Source organism: Pinus tabuliformis, chromosome 8, assembly GCF_031772625.1.
Source record: "Pinus tabuliformis cultivar Carrire ecotype Pingquan chromosome 8, CPIR1, whole genome shotgun sequence".
Classification (NCBI taxonomy): domain Eukaryota; kingdom Viridiplantae; phylum Streptophyta; class Pinopsida; order Pinales; family Pinaceae; genus Pinus; species Pinus tabuliformis.
The window spans coordinates 1,391,281,781-1,391,308,662 of NC_142294.1; the positions used below are offsets into that span (position 1 = coordinate 1,391,281,781).

Below are 26,882 nucleotides of genomic sequence, written 5' to 3' on the forward strand. Positions count from 1 at the left end.
TATTTCCATTATTTGGCGTGTTATTTTAAATACTTTTGATCTGATTGGAAATGGTTTAGCTTGGAGAGTTGGCTAAGGCGACAAATTCTGATTGGGTCTACACCCTTGGCTTGGAAGTGGTCTACGTCATTTGCTTCATTAACCTCTGATTTATTGGCTTAGGGATCATGGTTTTAGTAAGCTTGTTCACATTGCTAATCCTATCCAATCATCATTCTGACATCGAGGATGGTTATCTTCCTTGGATCTGGGAATTGATGTTGTCAAGGTTATCCAAGCCCTTGTTGATGGTCATATTTGATTGTCTGACAAACTAGATGAATTTATCGAGTGCTTCTCTCCTTATGGTATTTACTCTTCGAAGTTGGGTTATGTTTATCTTATTGTTGACCTATTGGACAATGATATTAAATGATGGTGAAAGGTTGTTTGGAAATCCAAATATCCTTCAAAAATAAAAAATATTTATGTGGTTCCTTATGATGAACAAGGTTCCTACTTGGGATGTCCTTCAAAGGAGATTCAAGTGTGGACCTGTGTGGTGCTCTCTATGCCAAAAGTAGAAATTGTTTGTCAAGTTTTCATGGGATGTTCTTTTTTTCAAAAAGTCTGGCAGGTATGTAGCACTGCTTTTAGAAACTCAGTTCTTTGGGTAGGGGCCATCATTGAGGAGGCATGGTATTCTTAGCACAAGAATTCTTTGAGTCATCCTTATAAATATCCCCCCCTTATCATATGCTTGGGGGTTTGGCTAGCTTGTAACAAGGTGGTCTTTCAGGAAAAGATATATGATCCATCACACACTACTAATGAGGCTTTAATTGTACTAAGTCATTTTCCTCAGGAAAAGGATTATGCAACTCCTAGGGTGGTAGTTCCTAAGATTATTGTTACATCAAGTCCTTGGGGTTATTTTGATGGGGCTTCAACTGGAAATTGTCAACAAAGTGGGGGTGAATTTATATTATTTCTCTCTCCAAATCATTCATGAAAAGTTAAAATGGGCTTTGGTCCTAGGACAAATAATAAAGAAGAACTTCATTCCTATAAATATCTATTTTTTTGTCAAAGAGAAGGGTTTTTCACAGATTCACATATTTGGGGACTCCAAGCTCACTATCAACTAACTTAATGGCATCATTTCATGCAAGAATATTTTTCTGATGCTTATAATTGAGGATATTTCTAGAATCATACGATCTTTTATATATTTCACATGTCTGTACATTTACAGGAATAAGAAATAAGAGGCTGATAATTTTTCAAAAGATGGTGTACTTCTGGAGAAAGATCATTGGATTGTTGCAAAACAAATCAGTGACCAATTTTGGGAGTCACATCGTCACATTGAGTTCATGGCATATATTTTGTTGCACTCTTCATGGTTTCTCAACCATAATTGGTTTTTTTTGCTATCTACTGATCATATCAAAACCTTTCTACTCCTAATTTTTTGTATTTTTGTGTTGAGGAGTTTGCTTCTTATATCATAGCTACTACAATGGAGATTTTGGTTGGGTTATTCTATTTTTTGCTTCTTTGTAATGTCATGTATAAATCTTCACAATGATGGACTGGTGCAATGATGTACCTTATCTGCTCTTTGTTTGGAGATATGTTTATGTCATTTTTGTCTCTTGGCAGTTTGTTGGACATATACTGAATACACTTTTTAGTGTTATACAAAATATATTTTCTTCATATTTTCTATGAATGGAAGTATTCATTCTTTGAAATAAAGAAAAAAAAATAGTACATAAAAAGATATGAGAATTGAAAATCTCTTATAGTGGTGTAGGTTCACTATTATGATTATTAGTTAATATTAACATAATTCAAGTGTATATTTAATATTTTGTAAATTAGATATATTAATAAATTTAGGGATATTTATCTTTCTATCTATATTGCAGTGGACCAATATGTTACTCATGGGAATTGAATTTAAGTGTCGAGAAGAAAGAAACATTCAACCTAAAAAACAAGTTATTATGGAAAACATGTTTACATTTATTATTATTGAAAACATCTTCATATATATAATAATAATAACATTAATTTTTGATATAAACATTTAAAAGTTAACTAATACCAATATAAATTAAAACTAGGATCTATCCAATAGCAAAAAGCAAGTTATTATGGAAAACATCTTTACATTTATTATTGAAAACATCTTCATATCTAAAATAATAATAACATTAATATTTGATATAAACATTTAAAAGTTAACTAATACTAGTGTAACTTAAAACTAGGATCTATCCAATAACAAGAGGAAATTTATTAAGGTGTAGTTTTTTGAATCATTTAATTCCATGTTATGTATTAAATATTTCACACCTAATGACATCTTGTCTATATAATCAATTATGAATATAATTCTATTCAATAAAAGGAACTAAATTTATTAAAGTGTAATTTTTTAATCATTTAAATTTAATTTCATATTATATATTAATTCCTTTATATTAAATAATAAACCCTTTTTATATAATTTACCATAAATAGATTTATATTACTTTTAAAAATATACTTTTGTTAATATTTTATTAAAATATAGTAATTCTTTTAATAATAATTAAAAAATGCATGGGCCCAAAAATATTACATAACTAATCATCATACCACGTGGGCTTTGAAGTCCATAAAAAATTGAAACCTTCTGATCTTCTAAATCATAATGCCATTACATTTATTACCATAAGAATATACTTTGTACAAAATTTCCTGAAACAAAATTCAGATTTATCAAGCATATAAGAGAGCAAAATTTGCCGTCCATTTTCACATGAGGACTCAATTGTGCACGATTACCACATTTATCATGAAAAAACCTATCTTGAGACCCCCGACACTATAAAGGAAATGGCACAAAATTGGCAAAGATATCTAGATTGCTTCATATTGACTTATGGTAAAATTAACAATATTATTTTTTTCTTATTTAAAAATTAGAAATTTTAATTTATTTTAAAATTTATTTATATTTTTTCAAAAGGACACAACTTTCAAGCTACTTTTTAGAATAGAAAAAAAAGTTACCTCTCCCCAAAAGGGAAGGGAAGGGAAGGGAAAAATTAGGGTGGCAATTCGTAGGCTTGAACTCCATCAAGGTGTCCTTGAGGAGCCCCTCAAGTAAGGTAAGCTCTTTTGTCGGAGGAGCCCCTCAAGTCAGGTCAGTTCTTGAGTCTTACACATGCTCGAGCACCCCTCAAGTTAGGTCATCCTTATAATCCAAGGAACCCTCAAGGAGGTCAGCCCTTAGGTACACTGATCCAGGTCGCCCCCTCAGGTCCACCAGTTACGAGTGGTACCCTATAGCAATGAGGTAAGGCGGCCCGACTCCCTCAACTCTGTTAACCCACCCCCTCTAGTCCACCTGTAAAGAGTGGTACTCTCCTAGAGAGGCAAGGCAACCCCTCAACTCCGTTAACCCGCCCCGTCAAGGACTACGATTCAAAGTAGCTCCTAGTACACCTGAGGCAAGGCGATCCCATCAAGGTGCCCTTAAATGACACCAATCAATCATTCATGGTGTTCTTGGGTTTGATGTCATCTCAGGAATGAAATTGGTTATACTCGTATGCTACTCACTCAATACAGCTGCAATATTGAGTGTGATGCAATAATGAGCGCGTAAATCATTAGGGTGCAAATAATAGTACGCCACACCTTTAAAAATGGCCTCAACACCCCTATGCCTTGCCCTCGCCCTCGAATCACTATGATGACTCAACCAAGGTGGAATCGCGCAAGCCTCCCAATCTAGCTCTCAACAATAAATATAGTTCAGTTACATTGCTCTTGTTCTAGGGCACTGTTAACACGCCCACCAAGGCTTTGTATCGGCTGTTGGGTAATGCCAATATACCTTTTTTAGTTTTTGTAAAATACAAAAATCCATAACCGTATGTATGGGGTTAAGAGACAAAACGTCTCAAAAGACCAAAAAAGTCAAAAAGTTCATCAAAATCGAATAAGTGAGACAATGAAATCCAAAAAAGTTGATAGTACATATGCAAATTTTTGTTTAAAACAACGCGACTACGACTATTCCGGTCTCTAAAAAGTGGTTGTAAAACTGACAAAACGACATAAATTATAATTTAGACAAGAAAACGATGACGAGTTTTCCGAAACCCCCCTCACAAAGAGTTAAACTAGCATATGCACCTAATGTTGCAAAGGAAACGTCGTAAGGCATAGTGTGTGGAAGAATATTGAAATGTGAATAGGCTTTTGTGGGATTTTTTGAAAGCAAGGGCCGATGATTACGAGTTTTAATTTGAGGAAGCCATGCCGAAAACCGTTGAAATGGAATGCAAGTAGCCATAAATATGCATTGAACTTGTTTAGAGACATTTGTTTGTAGTTGGTAAAAATTGTGGAGTTAAAGGTGAAGATAAATGAATGAATCCATGCGAACAACAACCGAGTATCCATATTGATTTGGATAGGGTTATTTAAAAAATCATTATTCAAACAGGAAATTAAATTAAGATGAAGATATATTGAAAACATGTATTATATTCATTAAAATCAATTGATTTTGTCAACAAAATATGTTAAAACCCATTGACAATGAATTGGTTGTGAGGACATAAACTATCAAAATGGTATTGATCTTGAAACATCCCTTTTTAAGTTTGAAATGGAAAACACAAATAGTTGTGAGGACATAAACCATCAAGATGGTATTTGATCTTGAAACATCCTTTTTTAAGTGTGAAATGGAAAATACAAATAGTGTATTGTAGCATCTTTTTTTAAGTTTGAAATGGAAAACACAAATAGTTGTGAGGACACAAACCATCAAAACGGTATTTGATCTTGAAACATCCTTTTTTAAGTTTGAAATGGAAAATACAAACAGTGAATTGTAACAGAAGAGGTTGGAGAAGGAATATAATATTCAAAAGAACATTGTGCTTGTCATTCCATATTTGAAGTTGTATGAAAACATGTTGGAGGCATCGAAGACCTGAAGAAGTAGTAATGGACCTGCAAAATGTATATTTTGTTAGAATTAGTAATATGTAAATCAGCTGCGGAAATTTATTAGCAATACTTTGCAGGTGAGTTGTGTTAAAATGAATCTGGAATGAATGGAAATGAAGTTACCTTTGCTATGGGGATTTATATATTGTTAGTGGAAGATGCATGGTGAATAACGGCATATTGAACACCATTGGAGGTTAATGCGTAGTTGGAGATGCATATTTTTTGCTTGCCATTCTACTTGTAGTTGCTTAGGTATGCTATTTCTGAGTCCATGTGTCCTGTTGCAAAAGAAAGAAAATGTTAGAATGAGATGTATAGATAATATAAAGACATTCTAATATTTGCTTAATTATTAATATTGATTAAATTTGCTTATTGTTGAAAGATATGAAAAGTATGTTATGAAATAGAACGAGGTAAATAAATGGAGGAAACCTTTTGGTGATGTTAAAGTATGGGTTGGAGCAGATTATCTGGAGGCGGCATTGAACGGAGAATTTCTTCTGCGAGCAATTTTTTTGTTGTCCTTCATTTTATTGTAACGATCGAAACTGAATGCGAGGCTAATCTGGAGATCTTGTAGAGAAGGTACTCTTGAAATAGCTGTGAATGTGAGACCTTGACGTTTTGTTTTTCCAATGTCAAGTGTTGCTTTTGGAAGTGTCATACCTTGAGATTTATGTATGGTTAAAGCCCAAGCCATCTTTAGTGGAATTTGTGCACGTCCATTTCTTTTTATTGCTGGAATAGGCAAGTGAGTGGGGTTTCTCTCATCCCAAGGAGGCCAAATGTATTTGGGAAAATCTATGACAACAAATGTTGGAATTTGTGTTGGTGGAGTTGATTCTTTGTAAAATATGGTCACAATTTCTCCGAGGGAACCATTAACAAGTCTGGCTGAAACCCAAAGGTTGGAAGTCAACATAACTTTTTCGCCATTGCATAGTAATACAATTCGCTCAAGTTCCTCGTCTTCTGAGGAAATGCTGGAATATGTGTTGTCATCTTCAGCAATGGATCTTGCGATAGGAGTGTTTAAAGATTTCATCATTTGCTTATTATGGACCATTGTTTGAGCATTTGTTGGAAATAGAGGCATGGAATCATGGAATGAACATATTTCTTCTTCTGATAAAAAGGAATCTGTGCACGACATGAGTACATTGTAGTCGTTGATTGTTGGATTTGCATCTCTAATGTTCTGGAGAATGTTCCTGAAAGTAACCTGTAAGATGTTGTCGCCTTGTTGACAAAATATTGTGTCTAATGTGATGACTGTGTTGAAGGTGTTCCACAGTGCGCTTCTGTGGCTCGTCCCTTCATATAGAGGTATGTCTTTGACGAGTGGTAGTTGACCGGGATCACCAACCAATATAATGTAACAACCACCGAAAGGAGTGTTTCTTTGGCCGGGAAATGCCTCTCAAAGACGTTCATCAATATGGCTGAGAAGCTTTGGCCCAATGAAACTCATTTCATCGATTAGTATGTATCTTATATGCCTGAGTTCTTCTTGGAATTTTGCAAGAGCATTACCTTGTAAGGGCATAAGATCCTTTATAGGAAGGTGTAGAACAGAATGGATTGTCAATGCTTGTATGTTGAAGGCAGCAACCCCTGTAGGGGCGAGGAGCATGATCGGTGAAGGTTCTGGGCATGAAAGGCTTATGAACATATCTTTGATGCAATTAATAAGGAGGGATTTTCCTGTACCGACAGTGCCTTGTATTATCATTCTGAGAGTGGATAAATAATCCTTCCTAGCAAAATGATTAGAAATAATATTTAGAGCTTTTCTTTGCATTGGAGATAATGTAGTAAGGGTTGCCAGGATATGTTGATGTGTTTGAAGAATGCGGTGGATGGTGAGGTTATTTTCAATGAATTGTATGGCATTATTTTGTAGATCCAATGGGATAGTGGTATGATTCCAGTTATGGGTGTCATCAAAGCCACGAAGACCAAGCATGTCAAGGTCATTTATGAAAAGCTCATTTGTAGGGTGTAATTGGGAAAGTAATTCCCATTCATTTATTTCCATGGTGTCTGGAGGATTGGTTTCATGAATAGTTGAGGTATCATTTGTGACAGATTCAATATCAGATAGTGTGCAGTGTTGATGCCAAGGTTTGTAGAATGGACGAAATGTTTGCCAATTTGCGATGAATTCTGCAGCAGAATCTCCTATATCTTGTACGATATGGCGAAAAGGTTTGTATAGCATAAGTTCAACCCTGCAAAAGTCAGCGTAGCAAGGTTTTGTTGTGGATGGTATGGAGGAGTAACGTGGTATGACCCAAACAATTTCTTTTGTAGGTCTTTGTTTCCATTTGTTTGTTTTGCGACGAGGATCATATGACCAGGATCTTGCCAATTCTATTAGTGATGTGGATTCTAGGGTAGAAGGGTGCTGGATATATGTATCTATGATGTGTGGGGATGTAGTGGAGGTGGTGTTCGTTTGTGGAAGGCGCATAAGAATTTTTTGGTTTACATTTAAAGAAATGAATGGTCGACTACATAATGTTAATGGTAATTTTTGCAGCATATGGTAGGTTTCTTGTGCTCCAATGTCACGATCAACAAGGGTTTCTGCAAGAAATTTTCGAAATGCGGATGTGTCTGGGTCAGCAATGGGTGAAGCCAACACAATTCTACGTAGCATGTGGTGGAAGATTTCAGATTTTTTTTCTGCTTTGGATGCATATTTGGCAATATATTTTTGTACAGCATGTATGGAGAGCACTGGTTGGCAGTCAACATTTGCACGCCAAATAGATAGGATGGTAGGGTTATGGCTATTGAGTCGATCGTCGTTGTGAGTAGGGGTGTATGTTTTTTGGCCATTGGAATCAATGAATAAGGCCGATTTTGGATGTAATTCCCATGGTGCTTTATAACGACATTGGAGTGAGGATCCATTTTTTCTTAGGCATGTGCTTTCTGAGCATTTTGTGTGACGTTCAACACAATTGACGAGCTGTTCATAGTCACTGAAAGGATTGGTTCTGAAGATTTGCGGTGTGGACAATAGACAAGGGTCTTCGGGATTTGTGCAAGCAATTGGTTGGTTTGAAGTCGAAGGAGTACGAGGGTTCCAAGCGGAAATATATTTGTCGAAGAACTGCCTTGTAATATCAACTGCTTCTGTGTCTTCCCAGTTGAGGTTTTCCATATCAGGTGCATTTTCTATCCAAAGGAAACCATGGATGTGCGCAGATCCCCTATGTTTCCATTCATACCTACCAAGAATGCATTTTTTTAAGATAATTTTGCAATAGGAGAGGAATGTAGTTGCGAGTTTTTGGAAAAAAAAATGCAGTAGAATGCGTACCTGTACCAGTAATCTTTTGTATTCAAGTGTTTCTCTAAGATAATCTCACGAAATGCTGTGAATATATGGTGCATATATAGTGATGTTAAATGTGGGTTAGAGATGATGTTATCATTTCTCCACTTTGCAATATCAAAAGGAAGACATCCGGGCATGATTGCATGAAGATCAGGCCATTTTGTATCAGCTGCACTTAATGTGAAGAAGAACGTCGGGCAACCGAGTTGAGATATCATGTCCGTTAGTTCATTTTTAGCTTTGTGCCAAAATGATCTTGTTCCACGTAAAGAGCTACTGAATCGCATGACTTGCTCTGCCAATTGCTCATCTGGAAATTGTTCTAATCGGATGTTCAGATCTTGAATAGATATGGGGAAGTTATCTGTGATGTTCTTTTTCACAAAAATCGATGTTGTTGCTTGACTGCGATGTCGCATCATGAGATTATATATGTAATAACGAAAGCGTGGGTGCTTTCCAAATCTGTTATCGTAGTAACGTATGAGATGAAGTGCATATTCATGTAACTGCACTGCTTTCATTCTTGGCTGATTTGGCATTGCAGCTCCTGTCGGGAAAAGGGTGGGGAAAGCCATAGAGAGTATACCTTCTGTGTTGTATTCATTGACTGGCGATAAACCAATTGGTGGCCACTCAATTGTAGTATCAGATTGGTGGTTGTAAGCATGTAAATAATGGCGGATTTCTTGGATTTCTGTATTTGTATTAGGTATGATGGGTGCGAATGACGATGTTTGGTTTACGGATGGGTCTGCGGAATCTTCGGTGAGCCCATGTGGTGGTTCAAGTGAAAGGTGGACAATGGTTTCTGTAGTATTAGAATGGTGAAGGGAGGAGGAGACATCGGTGAGGATTGTTGGTAAGGATGCCAGTTCATTGGTATCAATACGAACATTCTTATAGTATGGGTCATTTGCCAATTTGTATTCTAATGCAGCGAGAACGCGATGTCTACTGACAATGAAATCATAAGCCTTATGGTCATTACTATGACGCGTGACAATCAGGATGTCCAAGTGTTCAACATGTCGTGGTAACATGTCTGCTATTTTTGTAATGCCTTGAGGAAAACAAATTGTGTGGCCACTATATTTATATTGGCCACCACGTGCATGTGTTACTTGCAGTATAGGGTTAACCCTAGCAATGAGCATTTCTTCTATTTGTGAAAGAGATGTAAGGATAACTAGTTGAGGACCAGGGTCCATGTTGTTTGATAATGAGAAGCGATGACCCTTTGTTTCAGAGACGCATCTGGAGCAGCAATACATGCGGTTGGAATTGTGGATATGTATTCCAAGATATGATTCAAGACAAATGGAGCACGGGCATTTAGGTGGAAGTTTATCAAGCTTTGCACGGAAATCTCGATGTGCTTGCTTAGTATAAACGTTGTTGAAAGCATGTGCGAAGGAGGGGTTAGGGCAATGAGGCATAGATGCATTTGTTTGAGAGGTTTGCTGAGAAGATAAAGAGTTTGATAATTGCAAGGGAGGATTTTTTTCCAAGTGGGCCATTTCAGACAAGGAATGTTGGTTTTCCTTCTGTTTTTTGTGTTTTTGAAATTCTCTGATGTCTTTTTTTGCGTGATAAAGCTCACGGCGACGTGCATTTATTCGTTCTTTATTTGTTGCATAGTATCTTCGAGCACGTTCATTATTAGAAGAAGAAGCCATTCACAAAATTTATGGTACCTATAAGCAAGAGAGGGGAAAAGAAGAATGTTATTTGGAGACAACAACCATGTTATTGTATGAAAGCGAAAGAAGGGTAAAAAATTCAAGCGAAAGCGAAAGAAGGGAAAAAAATCTAAGTTTTGAATAGTTTTATGTGAATTTTTTTATTTGAATAATCTGTTTGAAAGAACATATTAGTATTTTCTCTTCATACATGTAGATAGTTTCATGTGTAACGTAGCAAGTTACATCATTTTTTAAAAGAAGATGATAAAAGAAAAAAAGAATGTGAATTTGTCTACTCACATAATGCTAGATACAATGGAGGACGAATACTTATTTCAATGGTATATAAGAAAATTTCATAAGAAGGCATGCAACAGTATATCTTGTAAAGTTGTATTTATAAAATTGGACAATAGGAATTGTCAAAAAGCAAGGAATACATTTTGCAATATTTATCTACAATGTCGATATGTTCTAAATTTCTCAAAGGATGTTGTTGCATTCTGTCGTGAAATGCAACTTTTCTTCTTTTATGATAACACACTTCAATCGTGGCACTTCTTTAAAAGTTTCTGTCTTCACTGATAGCATGAAGATATGATATGTCCATAGAGCTTTAGAGACAATTTCCTTGATCAGTTCTGGATCTGAAGACAATAAGTAGAAGTCTTTGGCATTATTTCCAAGAATTGTAGATCCCACGTCTTCGAAAGAAACAGTTGAAGCTAATTCACCTGTGTGATCCTGTATGTCGATTTTCAATAAGTATCTATAATCACAGTCTCTTACTTCAATGTTGCATTTTGGATAGAACCACATCCCTGTATTTTGCGGAATTTTTTCATGCATTTTTTCCCATCAACAATTGACGGGCAAGAAATGTAGTAAAAACTATCCATCCCAATTTTTGTTATTGTGCCCTTTAATTGAAAAAATGACGGTTTCTCTAAGGAATCCATACTGTAAATGTCAGCAATTGTTATTTTTTTTGTTGATCGCCAAAAGGAGATCTTGTTGTCAAAGATGTAGAAGTTGCAGTCGAACCTTCTTTTTTAAACCACGACTTTAGCGTATGGGCCTCTTCAATGTCAGGATCTACAAGAACAATGGATCTCGTTGTAGTGCCAATAATTTTTCCATTAAATTCTCCAACACGAACATATTTGATCGCAATGATGGGGTTATTTCTTGTAGCACATAGGGAGGAGATTTCCTGTGACACGGCATTAAAATTATCTCCCCAAAAGATTGCATCTATGTTATACCCTGACATGTCTTGAAGTTGTATTGTTTGTTTATTAACTTCAGAGCCGTATTTTCTACGTATAGTGCATACACTGGAAATGGCTGTGACAACACCAAGAATATCAACAATGGAGTTGACGTTTTTTGTTCTGATATCATTAATTGATTTTATATTGAATCACACTATTGGATTATGTTATTTTTCGTTGGCAACGTGTTCTATGGTAGATGTTGCATTCAACAAAATTTCCCAGTCATTGTTCAAGTGGTTGTATTGCTTATTAGCCATTTTTACATTCCCTTTAGAGACAATGTAGACATTTTCATTCTGGATTTTGTCGAAAAAATAATCTGCGATATTATTGAAACATTAATATGTATTTCTCCACCCTCTGTATCTAACAGGTCAAAACCAAACACTTTACTGGGTCCGTATTGATTCTGAAACTGTCGAAGAGCAGTTTTCCTTTGGACGTATCCTTTTATGCACCAATTTGAGTGGTAAGGGTTTAACGATTTGATGGGAATTTGAACTGGCAAAATGGATGGAGTTAAGTAGTTGGAAGAGGGCAGTGTCTTTTTGATAAAGGATTTGGGTCCGATGAGGATGGAGTGTTTTCATCATATGTGATCGGGATACTCATAGTTTTTGGATTGCCAATTAAGGGTGCAAATGAAGTAGATATTTCAAAGTCTATTAGCTTTATAGACCTACACGACAAATGAGAGTCATAGGAATAACTGTTAGAAGCAGTTGTGTTATAAATAAAAAATGTTAAATTTGAAATAAGAAATTTATAACAAACTTACGTTGATGGACCGATAGCTGAGGTAGTCCAACTTTTAACATTTATAACAGAACCCTTTTGTAGCAAGCCTGTTGCTACGAGATCATTGAAATCTTTTGGAAGCATGATGTGTTTCTTATGTGTTCCATCTGAAATTGCAGTACGATAACGTGGAGTTGAATTTTGCATTGATTGTATTGGTTCAAGTTCAACAATTTGTAGGTATGGTTGAATATGAGTTGATCCAGATAACATTGAGGAAATTGCATTCTGAGTAAGGTTTGTTGTCATTTTCTGGTACAAAACAAAACACAAAAATGTTGTTTTCTTCGCATAAGATGTTTAATATTCATTACATTCCTACAACATTACTTGAAAATATATGAATTAAAGGGCAAAGGGCAAGAAGCATGTTCAATTTGTTTCTAAATGAGTGGGTATCTAAGCTTGGAAACATAATGAAGAAAGATATTTATTACAACAACTTTTATACGATCATTTTTTTTGAAACATAGTTTCACCAAGCGAAGAGGAAGAAGGAGAGGGAGAAACAGACGAAGTAGAAGGTTGGAGGGTAACTCTAGTATCATCTGGTTGTTGATTTGATTGCTCAAGAATCATGGTGTTTTGAATGACAGAGGTCGAGAAAAGCCATACCGGCGGGCCAATTGCAAGCCCTGGAAGGGACAATGTAGCCATATGAGGTGCACCAACATCTCCCCTAGAGGAAAAGGGAGTAGGATTCACCCAAGGGGAAATCCTTGATTGGTGGACTCCATTTTTTCAACCTGAGACCAATGAGGGAACAATGATGTTATTCCGATTTAAATAAATTTTATGATGCTTTGACACAACTTGCTTTTTCAATTTTTAAGAGTCGAGAAAAAGCTAAAGATGACTCTAGTCGCCTTCGATTTTTAATGAGCCTGAAGTGACAAGTGCTCAGATGGACCTTTTCTAGTCGCCTTCGATTTGGGTAACTCTAGTATCATCTGGTTGTTGATTTGATTGCTCAAGAATCACAGTGTTTTGAACGACATAGGTCGAGAAAAGCCATACTGGCGGGCCAATTGCAAGCCCTGGAAGGGATAATGTAGCCATATGAGGTGCACCAACATCTCCCCTAGAGGAAAAGGAAGTAGGATTCGCCCAAGGGGAAATCCTTGATTGGTGGACTCCATTTTCTCACCCTAAGACCAACGAGGGAACAATGATGTTATTCCGATTTAAATAAATTTTATGACGCTTTGACACAATTTGCTTTTTCAATTTTTAAGAGTCGAGAAAAAGCTAAAGATGACTCTAGTCGCCTTCAATTTTTAATGAGCCTGAAGTGACAAGTGCTCAGATGGACCTTTTCTTTTAAGGAGTCTGAAAAGGAATGAAAGTGACTACTTTGGATATCTAGACAGGGGGATTACCAAACCAATCACAAAACTGCAGAATACTTTTTATGGTACGGCAGTCAATCTTCCCGAATGCTGTGTTCAGTGCATTGCGATCGATAGGACGACAGACACGGCTTCCTAAGGATAAAGGGTATAGCCTACTGTAGTCTCCCAATATATACTCGACGGTACGTGGGAGCACAAGTCCATACTGGCACTTGTCGTTTCAAAGAGGAGGAATCAACCAACCTACAATGAAAGCGATAGTTACCAGGCTTTACGATGTTGGAATACGTCTCTAGCCTAGACTTCTAAATGTTGTGCATTAGGTTCCAAAGCATTTTTATGTTTATTGAAATTTATTTTATAGTTGATCTTTCTTAAGAGTTTGCCTTTAAGGTTGATCGCGTGATGTACATATACAATTCCTAAATATGCAATCTAAGATGATAAATAGTCGTTTACTTTCTTTTTGCAGTGAAAATCCTAGATACTAAGGAAAGAGAAGTGAAATTGTTTCAACATAGAGCAGAGAGCACACACTAAGTCATAAATCAATTTCCGCATGCATTCTAAATGCAAATGCACATACATGTATTTTTTTTCCGCTTTCTTAATATGTGGATGACAAAAAAAATGCCAAGTGGAATATAATATCAATACAGGGATATGACTATTCCAAAATTCTGATAGACATGAGCAAAGCTATTAAAGTTGGTATATAATATTTCTAGAGTCTGTTCACCAGAAACAAGACAGTCACGATGGCACCACTTTGCATTAGTTTAACACAAAGGAATAAAGTTTAAATTATCAAGAAAGCATATATATAACTGAATCAATTCAATTGGGAAATAATTTTGAATCAAATTTATAAGACTCTGTATCTGCTATGTGGCTAATGTACAATTGATGGCAGAGGATTTTCTATCATGGTCCATGGATGAAATAGAAATTAAACAAAAACTCAGAAAGGAGATTAAGGCTGTTACCGGAGATGAAGTAATACAGAAACGTCCAGAAATGTCCTTGAAAGTTGAAAGTTGAATCGCCCAGAGACAAAACAGAGTAGGCCAAGGCAAAGTATCTGTATATAACATTGTTGTGTGAGTAACCAACATAATCTGTACAGTGCTATGGAAATTAATAGTCTCTGCGGGAAAAAAACCCAATATAATCCACACAATCTAATCCTCACGAGGAAGGTTTTGCAGGAATTTAAAGGTTTTCTTATGTTATAAAATCCTAAGCTAATGTGGGTGTCCTAGCAAATAAAAATGTATACCATAATACCCACTTACTATTAAGCATACAATCTAAACAGTAATCAAAGAATAGATAAGAATCAATATACTATACAATAAAAAGAAAAAAAAGGGAGTATGGGATAATGGCAATAGAGCCTCTGTAGGGAAACAAACCCAAGTTTGAGTCCAAAATCCCTAAGAAGACCCTAAATTCAACATATCCATGTGGATATGAGGTGTGATGACTATGTACAAGATTCCAGGAAATAGCAATGTCAATACAACTAAAAGAGCATCAAAAACTCATTAGCAGACCTCTGCATACTTCAGCAAAGGTGAAAAAAATCCAGAGCTTATCAGTCTCTAACTTCAGCTTCTTATCATGATACTAAATGAAGGATTATGCTTTTAAAAAATCTGAAGTAGCTATGAAAAAGATTAATGAGAACACAGTTCTACTTTATTCTTCTACAAATCCTTATCAGGCTAAGAAAAAATACTTCTAATTTATGCATTTCAATCAACCATCAACCGACATTACCCTCGGACATATCCCAGCTTGATGTGGTGTCCACTGAATGTGCTTTGGCAATGCCAATTCTCCAGCCAATCAAGGATGACATCATGACATTCCAATGTAACGTTTGGGATAGAAGCAAGCCACCGAATCATGATAAATCAATGTACAAATCTAAGTTGTTGTAGAAATACTTGAGCAAAGGTGAAAAAAATCCAGAGCTTATCAGTCTCTAACTTCAGCTTCTTATCATGATACTAAACGAAGGATTATGCTTTTAAAAAATCTGAAGTAGCTATGAAAAAGATTAATGAGAACACAGTTCTACTTTATTCTTCTAAAAATCCTTATCAGGCTAAGCGAATATACTTCTAATTTATGCATTTCAATCAACCATCAACTGACATTACAAACATAGTACAAATTCATGCAGCTTTCTGGCCCACAGGCATACAATCTAGGGCCAATCAAGAGTTTTAATAGCTTGGATAAATGAAAAGCAAGATTCCTGAGCTATATAATAATAAATGCAGAATAGGGGGACCCCGATGCCTGGAATTGGAGAGACAGACCTCTTGTCCAGAGGCTGGGAAAACACGTGAGTTCTAAACTACAAATAAACCCTAACCCTGCCATGAGCTGACAGAATGGAATATTAGAAGCAAGCCAGAACACTGAGTTCATACCGCAGACTATTTTTTTTAATTTATGTTGTAGACGCTAAAATTCTCTGTTGAACTCCAGACTTGGGACTTTAATTAGTAATTCTGTGCCAGACTGGATTAAATTATTTGACAACAATTGCAATTAGTCTATAATTGCTTGGCAGGACAGTGGTATACTGTTTAACTGTTATATATATATATATATATATATCTATATATATATATATATATATATATATACACACATTGAGTTATTTGGTTGTAATTGTTTGGTTTGGACAATATTGTTCATTAAATTTTATAATGTGTGGACTGTGGATGTTTGATATTAAAGTTGTTACCTCGTGAAGTGTTACGAGAAAATTGTTGTATAAAACATGACTATGTGGGAAAACCTAAGACAAATTACCGTAGCTCACTACAAAACCTCACTTCATTTAGAGAGGCAAACAAATGTTAATTCTTACTTAAAAGATGTGTGGCTCTCTTTAAGATTAACTCCTTAGTGTTAATATCTAATTAGATGACACCCCATCCATTATCCCAATTGTTTGTAAAACATGAAAGAAAAACTTTACTTATTAAATATTGTTGCATGCCCATTTGCATTTAATCATCATTCTGACTTGTGAAAATTACAAATCCTTATTTTTCTTTTTACTAAACTTATTTCCCATGGAGGAGGCTTTCTTAATGATGTTCTCCATATTTGTGTAATCTTACAGTCTTCCAACTTCTCCTATTCAAGCATGATTCAGCCTATCGAATTGTTCTTTCATAAACTTACATGTATTAACACCCATCCTTTCAATGGTGAGATTTTGTTTGATTTTAGAAGACACACAAAATACTAAAATAGAGAGGTAGAGACAGAGATGTGACATGTCTTTTAGGTCTTTAGGTCATGGTGGTTGTTTAATGCAGCCCATTGCTTTTGTATAGCTTTCCTTGTACATATTTGTATGCTAATAATCAAAGGAAGTATTTTATTTAAAAAAGAAAAGGAGTTTCCATGTCTGAATACATCTAATATAGCACAGATCACTGCATAAATTTCTAACTTTGGTGGATAGAAATAAGGTGATAGTATTGAAGGCACAATTCCCACATAAAGAACCAAATATCTTCTCAAGGCCTTGAGAGGCAGTTAGACCTTGGATGTTGTCTGTAACTTTTTGCAAACATAGACTAATGGCAGTGAACCTGAAAAAGACGAGGGTTATGATCCTCGATCTCAAACATAGACTTATCATGTTGAACCTTAACAAGACTAAGGTTACAATCTTCAATACCAAAAATAGATTATGACAGTGAACCCTAACAAGACTAAGGTTATGATCTTCAATACCAAACATAGACTTATCATTGTAAACATTAACAAGACTAAGGTTATGATCTTCAGTACTTCTAAGAACAACCATACTTCCATTTCATATCTACAGGGGATGAAGTAGAGAATCGAGATTGCTACAGCATATACCTATGTGGGGTTCCAATTCACTAGCAAGGAAGAGGCCTCAAAAAGATACAAGCCTTGAGCTAAGTGATAGAAACTCAAGGGACAGAAAAGTTAAAAGTAAAGGGGCCAAGTCTTGCTCAAGACAAGCATTCCGTGAAAATGGTATATGGATTCCTTGAACCCCTACTAAATGCCAATGAAGATGAACATGGTGATCATAAATTCACAATAGAACAAATATATGCAAAAACAATACATTCTTTCATAAAGGCTTACAGGTACCTACATTAACAATGGGCAAGAGAAATTTTGATGCAGTAGTAGACACAAGCAGAGATGAGCATCATCTCTAATCTTTGTTGTGAAGAGGTATTCAGAAAACCACCTCTAAAACCAAGAAAGATGATAAGATCCCTATAAGGGTGGCCAATCACATTATTTGCAAGACCATAGGTAAATTGATGGCAGTAAGAACACAGTGTTATGAGATCACTCCTCATAAAACATTTGAAGTCCTTAGATTACCTAGAAAAGCTTATTGGGCATTGCTTGGAAGATCTTGAATATATGCAACGAGAAGAACCAGATGTTTCGATAAGGAAGAATTCATTTTCAAAAATAGCCAAAGAAATGTAAAATCCCACCAGATAAAAGTAATGTGGTAGTGGAAAGTGAAACGGATACCACAAATATAGACAGGCCATCAGGACCAAAACCCGAATGGAACACACTTGTATATGATGTGGAACCCAGGGCATCAGGAATTTTTTTTTTCTGAACAGGGTTTTCATAATTTTCATCTTTCGCTGGATTTTTTTACACTTTGCTGGAGGGTGGGCTGACCACGGTGAAGAAATTTCTAATTGGAAAATGTAAACTGTTGTTAAATTACGTTGTTCTGAAGGTGAACATCTGTTTGATAATATATCAGTTTGTGGAGTGACTGATAATTTGTAACGCTGATAAGCCACTCATTTTGTATTGGCATCTTTATAGTAATAGAATCCAAACTATTGAGTTAGTATTTTCTAATCTCCATGGCATTTGTTTTGCATAGCTTTTTTTTACATATGTAATGGAAAGTGAAACGGATACCAGAAATATAGATAGGCCATTAGGACCAAAACCCAAATGGAACACACTTGTATATGATGTGGAACCCAGGACATCAGGAATTTTTGTTTTCTGAACATGGTTTTCATAATATCATACTTAGCTTGCAACTGCTTGCTATATAGTAAAAAATGGCTATTGTCAGATAAAGGTAGTGAGAAAAAACTGCAAATTCAATAACATAACAGAGATTAAACTGCATGCAAGATGATCCGAGAACGAATAGTAAAGAAAAAATTACCTAACACTTTCTCCAAGGTGCATAGATATCGAATTCAGTTGTGCCCTGTTCTCATAAAGGCGCTGAATAGCTTGCCTCCATCTTACAATTTCTTTTGCCAAATTCTGCCCAAGAAAATTTTGACTCATCAAAGATAAAAGCAAAGCCTGTTTCTGAGTACTAGCAACCTTGCTGATGTTCTTTAGTCACAAACATGATATCATTAAATTTAGAAATTGTACTAGAGAGAAATATAACAAGAATTGTTACTGGAGGTTTACCTATTAAATTTTGTTGCATGCCCATTTGCATTTAATCATCATTCCGACTTGTGAAAATTACAAATCCTTACTTTTCTTTTTACTAAACTTATTTCCCATGGAGGAGGCTTTCTTAATGATGTTCTCCATATTTGCGTAATCTTACAGTCTTCCAACTTCTCCTATTCAAGCATGATTCAGCCTATCGAATTGTTCTTTCATAAACTTACATGTATTAACACCCGTCCTTTCAATGGTGAGATTTTGTTTGATTTTAGAAGACAAAAAAATTACTAGAATAGAGAGGGAGAGACAAAGATGTGACATGTCTTTTAGGCCTTTAGGTCGTGGTGGTTGTTTAATGCAACCCATTGCTTTTGTATAGCTTTCCTTGTACATATTTGTATGCTAATAATCAAAGGAAGTATTTTATTTAAAAAAGAAAAGGATTTTCCATGTCTGAATACATCTAATATAGCACAGATCACTGCATAAATTTCTAACTTTGGTGGATAGAAATAAGGTGATAGTATTGAAGGCACAATTCCCACATAAAGAACCAAATATCTTCTCAAGGCCTTCAGAAGCAGTTGGACCTTGGATGTTGTCTGTAACTTTTTGAAAACATAGAATAATGGCAGTGAACCTGAAAAAGACGAGGGTTATGATCCTCGATCTCAAACATAGACTTATCACATTGAACCTTAACAAGACTAACGTTACAATCTTCAATACCAAAAATAGATTATGACAGTGAACCCTAACAAGACTAAGGTTATGATCTTCAATACCAAACATAGACTTATCATTCTAAACATTAACAAGACTAAGGTTATGATCTTCAGTACTTCTAAGAACAATCATACTTCCATTTCATATCTACAGGTGATCTTCAGTACTTCTAAGAACAATCATACTTCCATTTCATATCTACAGGGGATGAAGTAGAGAATCGAGATCGCTACAACATATACCTATGTGGGGTTCCAATTCACTGGCAAGGAAGAGGCCTCAAAAAGATACAAGCCTTGACCTAAGTGATAGAAACTCAAGGGACAGAAAAGTTAAAAGTAAAGGGGCCAAGTCTTGCTCAAGACAAGCATTCCGTGAAAATGGTATATGGATTCCTTGAACCCCTACTAAATGCCAATGAAGATGAACATGGTGATCATAAATTCACAATAGAACAAATATATGCAAAAACAATACATTCTTTCATAAAGGCTTACAGGTACCTACATTAACAATGGGCAAGAGAAATTTTGATGCAGTAGTAGACACAAGCAGAGATGAGCATCATCTCTAATCTCTGTTGGGAAGAGGTATTCAGAAAACCACCTCTAAAACCAAGAAAGATGATAAGATCCCTATAAGGGTGGCCAATCACATTATTTGCAAGACCATAGGTAAATTGATGGCAGTAAGAACACAGTGTTATGAGATCACTCCTCATAAAACATTTGAAGTCCTTAGATTACCTAGAAAATCTTATTGGGCATTGCTTGGAAGATCTTGAATATATGCAACGAGAAGAACCAGATGTTTTGATAAGGAAGAATTCATTTTCAAAAACAGCCAAAGAAATGTAAAATCCCACCAGATAAAAGTAATGTGGTAGTGGAAAGTGAAACGGATACCACAAATATAGATAGGCCATCAGGACCAAAACCCAAATGGAACACACTTGTATATGATGTGGAACCCAGGGCATCAGGAATTTTTGTTTTTTGAACAGGGTTTTCATAATTTTCATCTTTAGCTGGATTTTTTTACACTTTGCTGGAGGGTGGGCTGACCACAGTGAAGAAATTTCTAATTGGAAAATGTAAACTGTTGTTAAATTACGCTATTCTGAAGGTGAACATCTGTTTGATAATATATTAGTTTGTGGAGTGACTGATAATTTGTAACGCTGATAAGCCACTCATTTTGTACTGGCATCTTTATAGTAACAGAATCCAAACTATTGAGTTAGTATTTTCTAATCTCCTGGCATTTGTTTTGCATAGCTTTTTTTTACATATGTAGTGGAAAGTGAAATGAATACCAGAAATATAGACAGGCCATCAGGACCAAAACCCAAATGGAACACACTTGTATATGATGTGGAACCCAGGCCATCAGGAATTTTTGTTTTCTGAACATGGTTTTCATAATATCATATTTAGCTTGCAACTGCTTGCTATATAGTAAAAAATGGCTATTGTCAGATAAAGGTAGTGAGAAACAACTGCAAATTCAATAACAGAACAAAGATTAAACTGCATACAAGATGATCCGAGAACGAGTAGTAAAGAAAAAATTACCTAACACTTTCTCCAAGGTGCATAGATATCGAATTCAGCTGTGCCCTGTTCTCATAAAGGCGCTAAACAACTTGCCTCCATCTTACAATTTCTTTTGCCAAATTCTGCCCAAGAAAATTTTGACTCATCAAAGATAAAAGCAAAGCTTGTTTCTGAGTACTAGCAACCTTGCTGATGTTCTTTAGTCACAAACATGATATCATTAAATTTAGAAATTGCACTAGAGAAAAATATAACAAGAATTGTTACTGGAGGTTTACCTATTAAATTTTGTTGCATGCCCATTTGCATTTAATCATCATTCCGACTTGTGAAAATTACAAATGCTTACTTTTCTTTTTACTAAACTTATTTCCCATGGAGGAGGCTTTCTTAATGATGTTCTCCATATTTGCGTAATCTTACAGTTTTCAACTTCTCCTATTCAAGCATGATTCAGCCTATCGAATTGTTCTTTCATAAACTTACATGTATTAACACCCATCCTTTCAATGGTGAGATTTTGTTTGATTTTAGAAGACACATAAATTACTAAAATAGAGAGGGAGAGACAAAGATGTGACATGTCTTTTAGGCCTTTAGGTCGTGGTGGTTGTTTAATGCAGCCCATTGCTTTTGTATAGCTTTCCTTGTACACATTTGTATGCTAACAATCAAATGAAGTATTTTATTTAAAAAAGAAAAGGAGTTTCCATGTCTGAATACATCTAATATAGCACAGATCACTGTATAAATTTCTAACTTTTGTGGATAGAAATAAGGTGATAGTATTGAAGGCACAATTCCCACATAAAGAACCAAATATCTTCTCAAGGCCTTCAGAGGCAGTTGGACCTTGGATGTTGTCTGTAACTTTTTGCAAATATAGACTAATGGTAGTGAACCTGAAAAAGACGAGGGTTATGATCCTCTATCTCAAACATAGACTTATCACATTGAACCTTAACAAGACTAAGTTTACAATCTTCAATACCAAAAATAGATTATGACAGTGAACCCTAAGAAGACTAAGGTTATGATCTTCAATACCAAACATAGACTTATCATTCTAAACATTAACAAGACTAAGGTTATGATCTTCAGTACTTCTAAGAACAATCATACTTCCATTTCATATCTATAGGTGATAAACAGAGAAAAAGGTCACTTCTTTGCACAAAATGCACACGTTTTGAAGCTACCATGCAACCACTATTTAAGAGTATTAAAATGGAGAAGATAAACAAAAATTAGATGACAACACTTCATTGCATAAGGCAAATATGAACATGGCACATATCAGATGGTATACCTATTGAGTCTTTGAGTTGCACTCTATGTATGCAGCAGCACCAACCTGTTTCCTCAACTCCTCACCCTGAAGATAAACAGAGACCTTCATATCGTTTCGTGGAGCATGTAGGGTGTAAATGTAGTTTTATTAAGCATGTCCATCATCTAAATTCAAAAGTTGTGCAAGCTAAAATCCCAGGACCCAAACATGGGAACATCTAAGAAACTTCACCTAAACTGGAATTGCCCTTATTATTAACAACCTAACAATCTAATATCGAGAGTAAGAAAAATGAAACAAACATACCTGTGCAGTTGTTGTTGGTGTAGTACCCAGATTGTCGGCCAAATAATGCTTATCTTCATGAAGATCTGCATTGTGAATAAAATTCACCACTGAATGTTAGATATATGTCTCATAAAATGCAGAGCAGGTAGCAGAGGTTGGAATGTTTTCAAAAATGCAGAGCAGGCAGTAGAGGTTAGAATGTTTTCAATCTGCTTTTGTAAAATGCTTGAACTGTGAGATGTCATCAGAGAATTTAGCAATTTTACAAACATCACATGCTGATGAAATTCTTTCAATGAGAAGTAATAAGTTAACTGTTCAAGATTATCATACAATCTAATTGAGAGGGCAATAGCAGGCAAAAGGTAAACATGATATAGCTAATTGTTTTATGTTAGTTATTCTGGATGGGTTTGGAGGTCCTATGAATTTACTTTGGTAATTTCTATACATTAATATAATTTTTCCAGGTTAAAAAGGGGATTTCTGTTGTTTTGTATTATTATTATAGCGGTGATGATACACTTACATTATCCATCCAAAAGAGGCCAGTTTTGGGAACACTTTAAGCATCTTTTACTGAGAAAAAGGTCACTTCTTTGCACAAAATGCACACGTTTTGAAGCTACCAGGCAACCACTATTTAAGAGTATTAAACTGGAGAAGATAAACAGAAATTAGATGACAACACTTCATGGCATAAGGCAAATATGAACATGGCACATATCAGATGGTATACCTGTTGAGTCTTTGAGCTGCACTCTATGTATGCAGCAGCACCGACCTGTTTCCTCAACTCCTCACCCTGAAGATAAACAGAGACCTTCATATCTTTTCTTGAAGCTCAGTCCAGAATTTCCTACAAGTTAACTATATTCTCTGACAAGTATCTTCCCATCCTAAAGCTAGTTTTCTATTTACTTACAGTAGCATCTTGCATTTTAGACTTGGCCCATAATTCATAGGTATTAGGGACATTGAGTTGCATCATAGGCCTCTAGTTAGAAACAACTCCCATGTCTTCTGCTTTAAGAATGAACTTGGAATCCCTTTAAAATAAACTTTCTTGATTTAATTTGTTATTTAAAATAATCTGTGAACTTCTATTATCATACTGTTCTCTTGTTTTACAGAAAACACTATGATGTGGGGGCTGCACAGATGATGTTTGGGAACAAACCCCTTGACAAAGATGGAGATGGAAAAAGACTAGGAAGAATAATATTTGATAGTGGTAGCTCCTACACATACTTCACAAATCAAGCTTATAGTGCTTTCCTCTCAGCTGTAAGTATCACAAATTACCCTTCCCTTGTACTATAAGGAATTTGTCTGTTTCTAATAATGCAATGCTGACAGGTTAAAGAAAACCTAGCTAGGAATCAGTTGGAGCAAGATTCATCACACTCATTCCTACCACTCTTTTGACGAGGGAAAAATAGGTTGAAGAAGCTATTTATTCATTAAGCTTAATGATTGCTATGATAAAAAGAGATTACTACTGAATGAGTTTCAATGCACGGGAAAAAGGTAACATCTGCTCGGGAATCTTGAATGGTACTGCAATCGGTAATGTGGACACGAATATTCTTGGAGGTAATGAAACAACATATTGTTTTGCTGCTTTTTGTTTGTGTTTGTCAGTCTGATTTTTCTACAAGCATGTCATGAATGACCTTGGGTGGGCTTGTATCTAGAGCAGTTAAATCATGTTCTTGATCTACATGTTGGTGATTGCATTAAGATAAAGTAACAAAAGTGTGTTGCATTTTTCAGATATCTAGATCACTGCATAAATTTCTAACTTTTGTGGATAGAAATAAGGTGATAGTATTGAAGGCACAATTCCCACATAAAGAACCAAATATCTTCTCAAGGCCTTCAGAGGCAGTTGGACCTTGGATGTTGTCTGTAACTTTTTGCAAACATAGACTAATGGCAGTGAACCTGAAAAAGACGAGGGTTATGATCCTCGATCTCAAGCATAGACTTATCACATTGAACCTTAACAAGACTAAGGTTACAATCTTCAATACCAAAAATAGATTATGACAGTGAACCCTAACAAGTCTAAGGTTATGATCTTCAATACCAAACACAGACTTATCATTCTAAACATTAATAAGACTAAGATTATGATCTTCAGTACTTCTAAGAACAATCATACTTCCATTTCATATCTACAGGTGATAAACAGGGAAAAAGGTCACTTCTTTGCACAAAATGCACACGTTTTGAAGCTACCAGGCAACCACTATTTAAGAGTATTAAACTGGAGAAGATAAACAGAAATTAGATGACAAAACTTCATTGCATAAGGCGAATATGAACATGGCACATACCAGATGGTATACCTGTTGAGTCTTTGAGCTGCACTCTATGTATGCAGCAGCACCGACCTGTTTCCTCAACTCCTCACCCTGAAGATAAATAGAGACCTTCATATCTTTTCTTGGAGCATGTAGGGTGTAAATGCAGTTTTATTAAGCATGTCCATCATCTAAATTCAAAAGTTGTGCAAGCTAAAATCCCAAACATGGGAACATCGAAGCAACTTCACCTAAACTGGAATTGCCCTTATTATTAACAACCTAACAATCTAATATCGAGAGTAAGAAAAATGAAACAAACATACCTGTGCAGTTGTTATTGGTGTAGTACCCAGATTGTCGGCCAAATAACGCTTATCTTCACGAAGATCTGCATTGTGAATAAAATTCACCACTGAATCAGCCTGACAAGTTAGATATATGTCTCATAAAATGCAGAGCAGGCATCAGAGGTTGGAATGTTTTCAAAAATGCAGAGTAGGTAGCAGAGGTTAGAATGTTTTCAATATTCTTTTGTAAAATGCTTGAACTGTGAGATGTCATCAGAGAATTCACCAATTTTACAAACATCACATGCTGATGAAATTCTTTCAGTGAGAAGTAATAAGTTAACTGTTCAAGATTATCATACTATCTGATTGAGAGGGCAATAGCAGGCAAAAGGTAAACATGATATAGCTAATTGCTTTATGTTAGTTATTCTGGATGGATTTGGAAGTCCTATGAATTTACTTTGGTAATTTCTGTACATTAATATAATTTTTCCAGGTTAAAAAGGGGATTTCTGTTGTTTTGTATTATTATTATAGCGGTGATGATACACTTACATTATCCATCCAAAAGAGGCCAGTTTTGGGAACACTTTAAGCATCTTTTACTGAGAAAAAGGTCACTTCTTTGCACAAAATGCACACGTTTTGAAGCTACCAGGCAACCACTATTTAAGAGTATTAAACTGGAGAAGATAAACAGAAATTAGATGACAACACTTCATGGCATAAGGCAAATATGAACATGGCACATATCAGATGGTATACCTGTTGAGTCTTTGAGCTGCACTCTATGTATGCAGCAACACCGACCTGTTTCCTCAACTCCTCACCCTGAAGATAAACAGAGACCTTCATATCTTTTCTTGAAGCTCAGTCCAGAATTTCCTACGAGTTAACTATATTCTCTGACAAGTATCTTCCCATCCTAAAGCCAGTTTGCTATTTACTTACAGTAGCATCTTGCATTTTAGACTTGGCCCATAATTCATAGGTATTAGGGACACTGAGTTGCATCATAGGCCTCTAGTTAGAAACAACTCCCATGTCTTCTGCTTTAAGAATGAACTTGGAATCCCTTTAAAATAAACTTTCTTGATTTAATTTGTTATTTAAAATAATCTGTGAACTTCTATTATCATACTGTTCTCTTGTTTTACAGAAAACACTATGATGTGGGGGCTGCACAGATGATGTTTGGGAACAAACCCCTTGACAAAGATGGAGATGGAAAAATATTAGGAAGAATAATATTTGATAGTGGTAGCTCCTACACATACTTCAAAAATCAAGTTTATAGTGCTTTCCTAGTATCACAAATTACCCTTCCCTTGTACTATAAGGAATTTGTCCATTTCTAATAATGTAATGTTGACAGGTTAAAGAAAACCTAGCTAGGAATCAGTTGGAGCAAGATTCATCACACTCATTCCTACCACTCTGTTGATGAGGGAAAAATAGGTTGAAGAAGCT

General features: G+C 35.5%; 2 long non-coding RNA genes across 2 annotated transcripts; both read right to left on the minus strand.

Annotated features, from left to right (window-relative positions):
- Window positions 1–5,001: 5,001 nt before the first annotated feature.
- On the minus strand, window positions 5,002–15,332 carry LOC149240747 (uncharacterized). The gene is made up of 3 exons (XR_016245983.1): window positions 15,251–15,332; window positions 14,455–14,586; window positions 5,002–5,282 (listed from the first exon to the last, which is right to left on the minus strand). It is a non-coding gene; the product is annotated as an uncharacterized LOC149240747 (long non-coding RNA).
- Window positions 15,333–25,153: 9,821 nt separating this feature from the next.
- LOC149240748 (uncharacterized) lies at window positions 25,154–26,630 on the minus strand. The gene is made up of 3 exons (XR_016245550.1): window positions 26,178–26,630; window positions 25,446–25,510; window positions 25,154–25,230 (listed from the first exon to the last, which is right to left on the minus strand). It is a non-coding gene; the product is annotated as an uncharacterized LOC149240748 (long non-coding RNA).
- Between the last annotated feature and the right edge of the window lie 252 nt (window positions 26,631–26,882).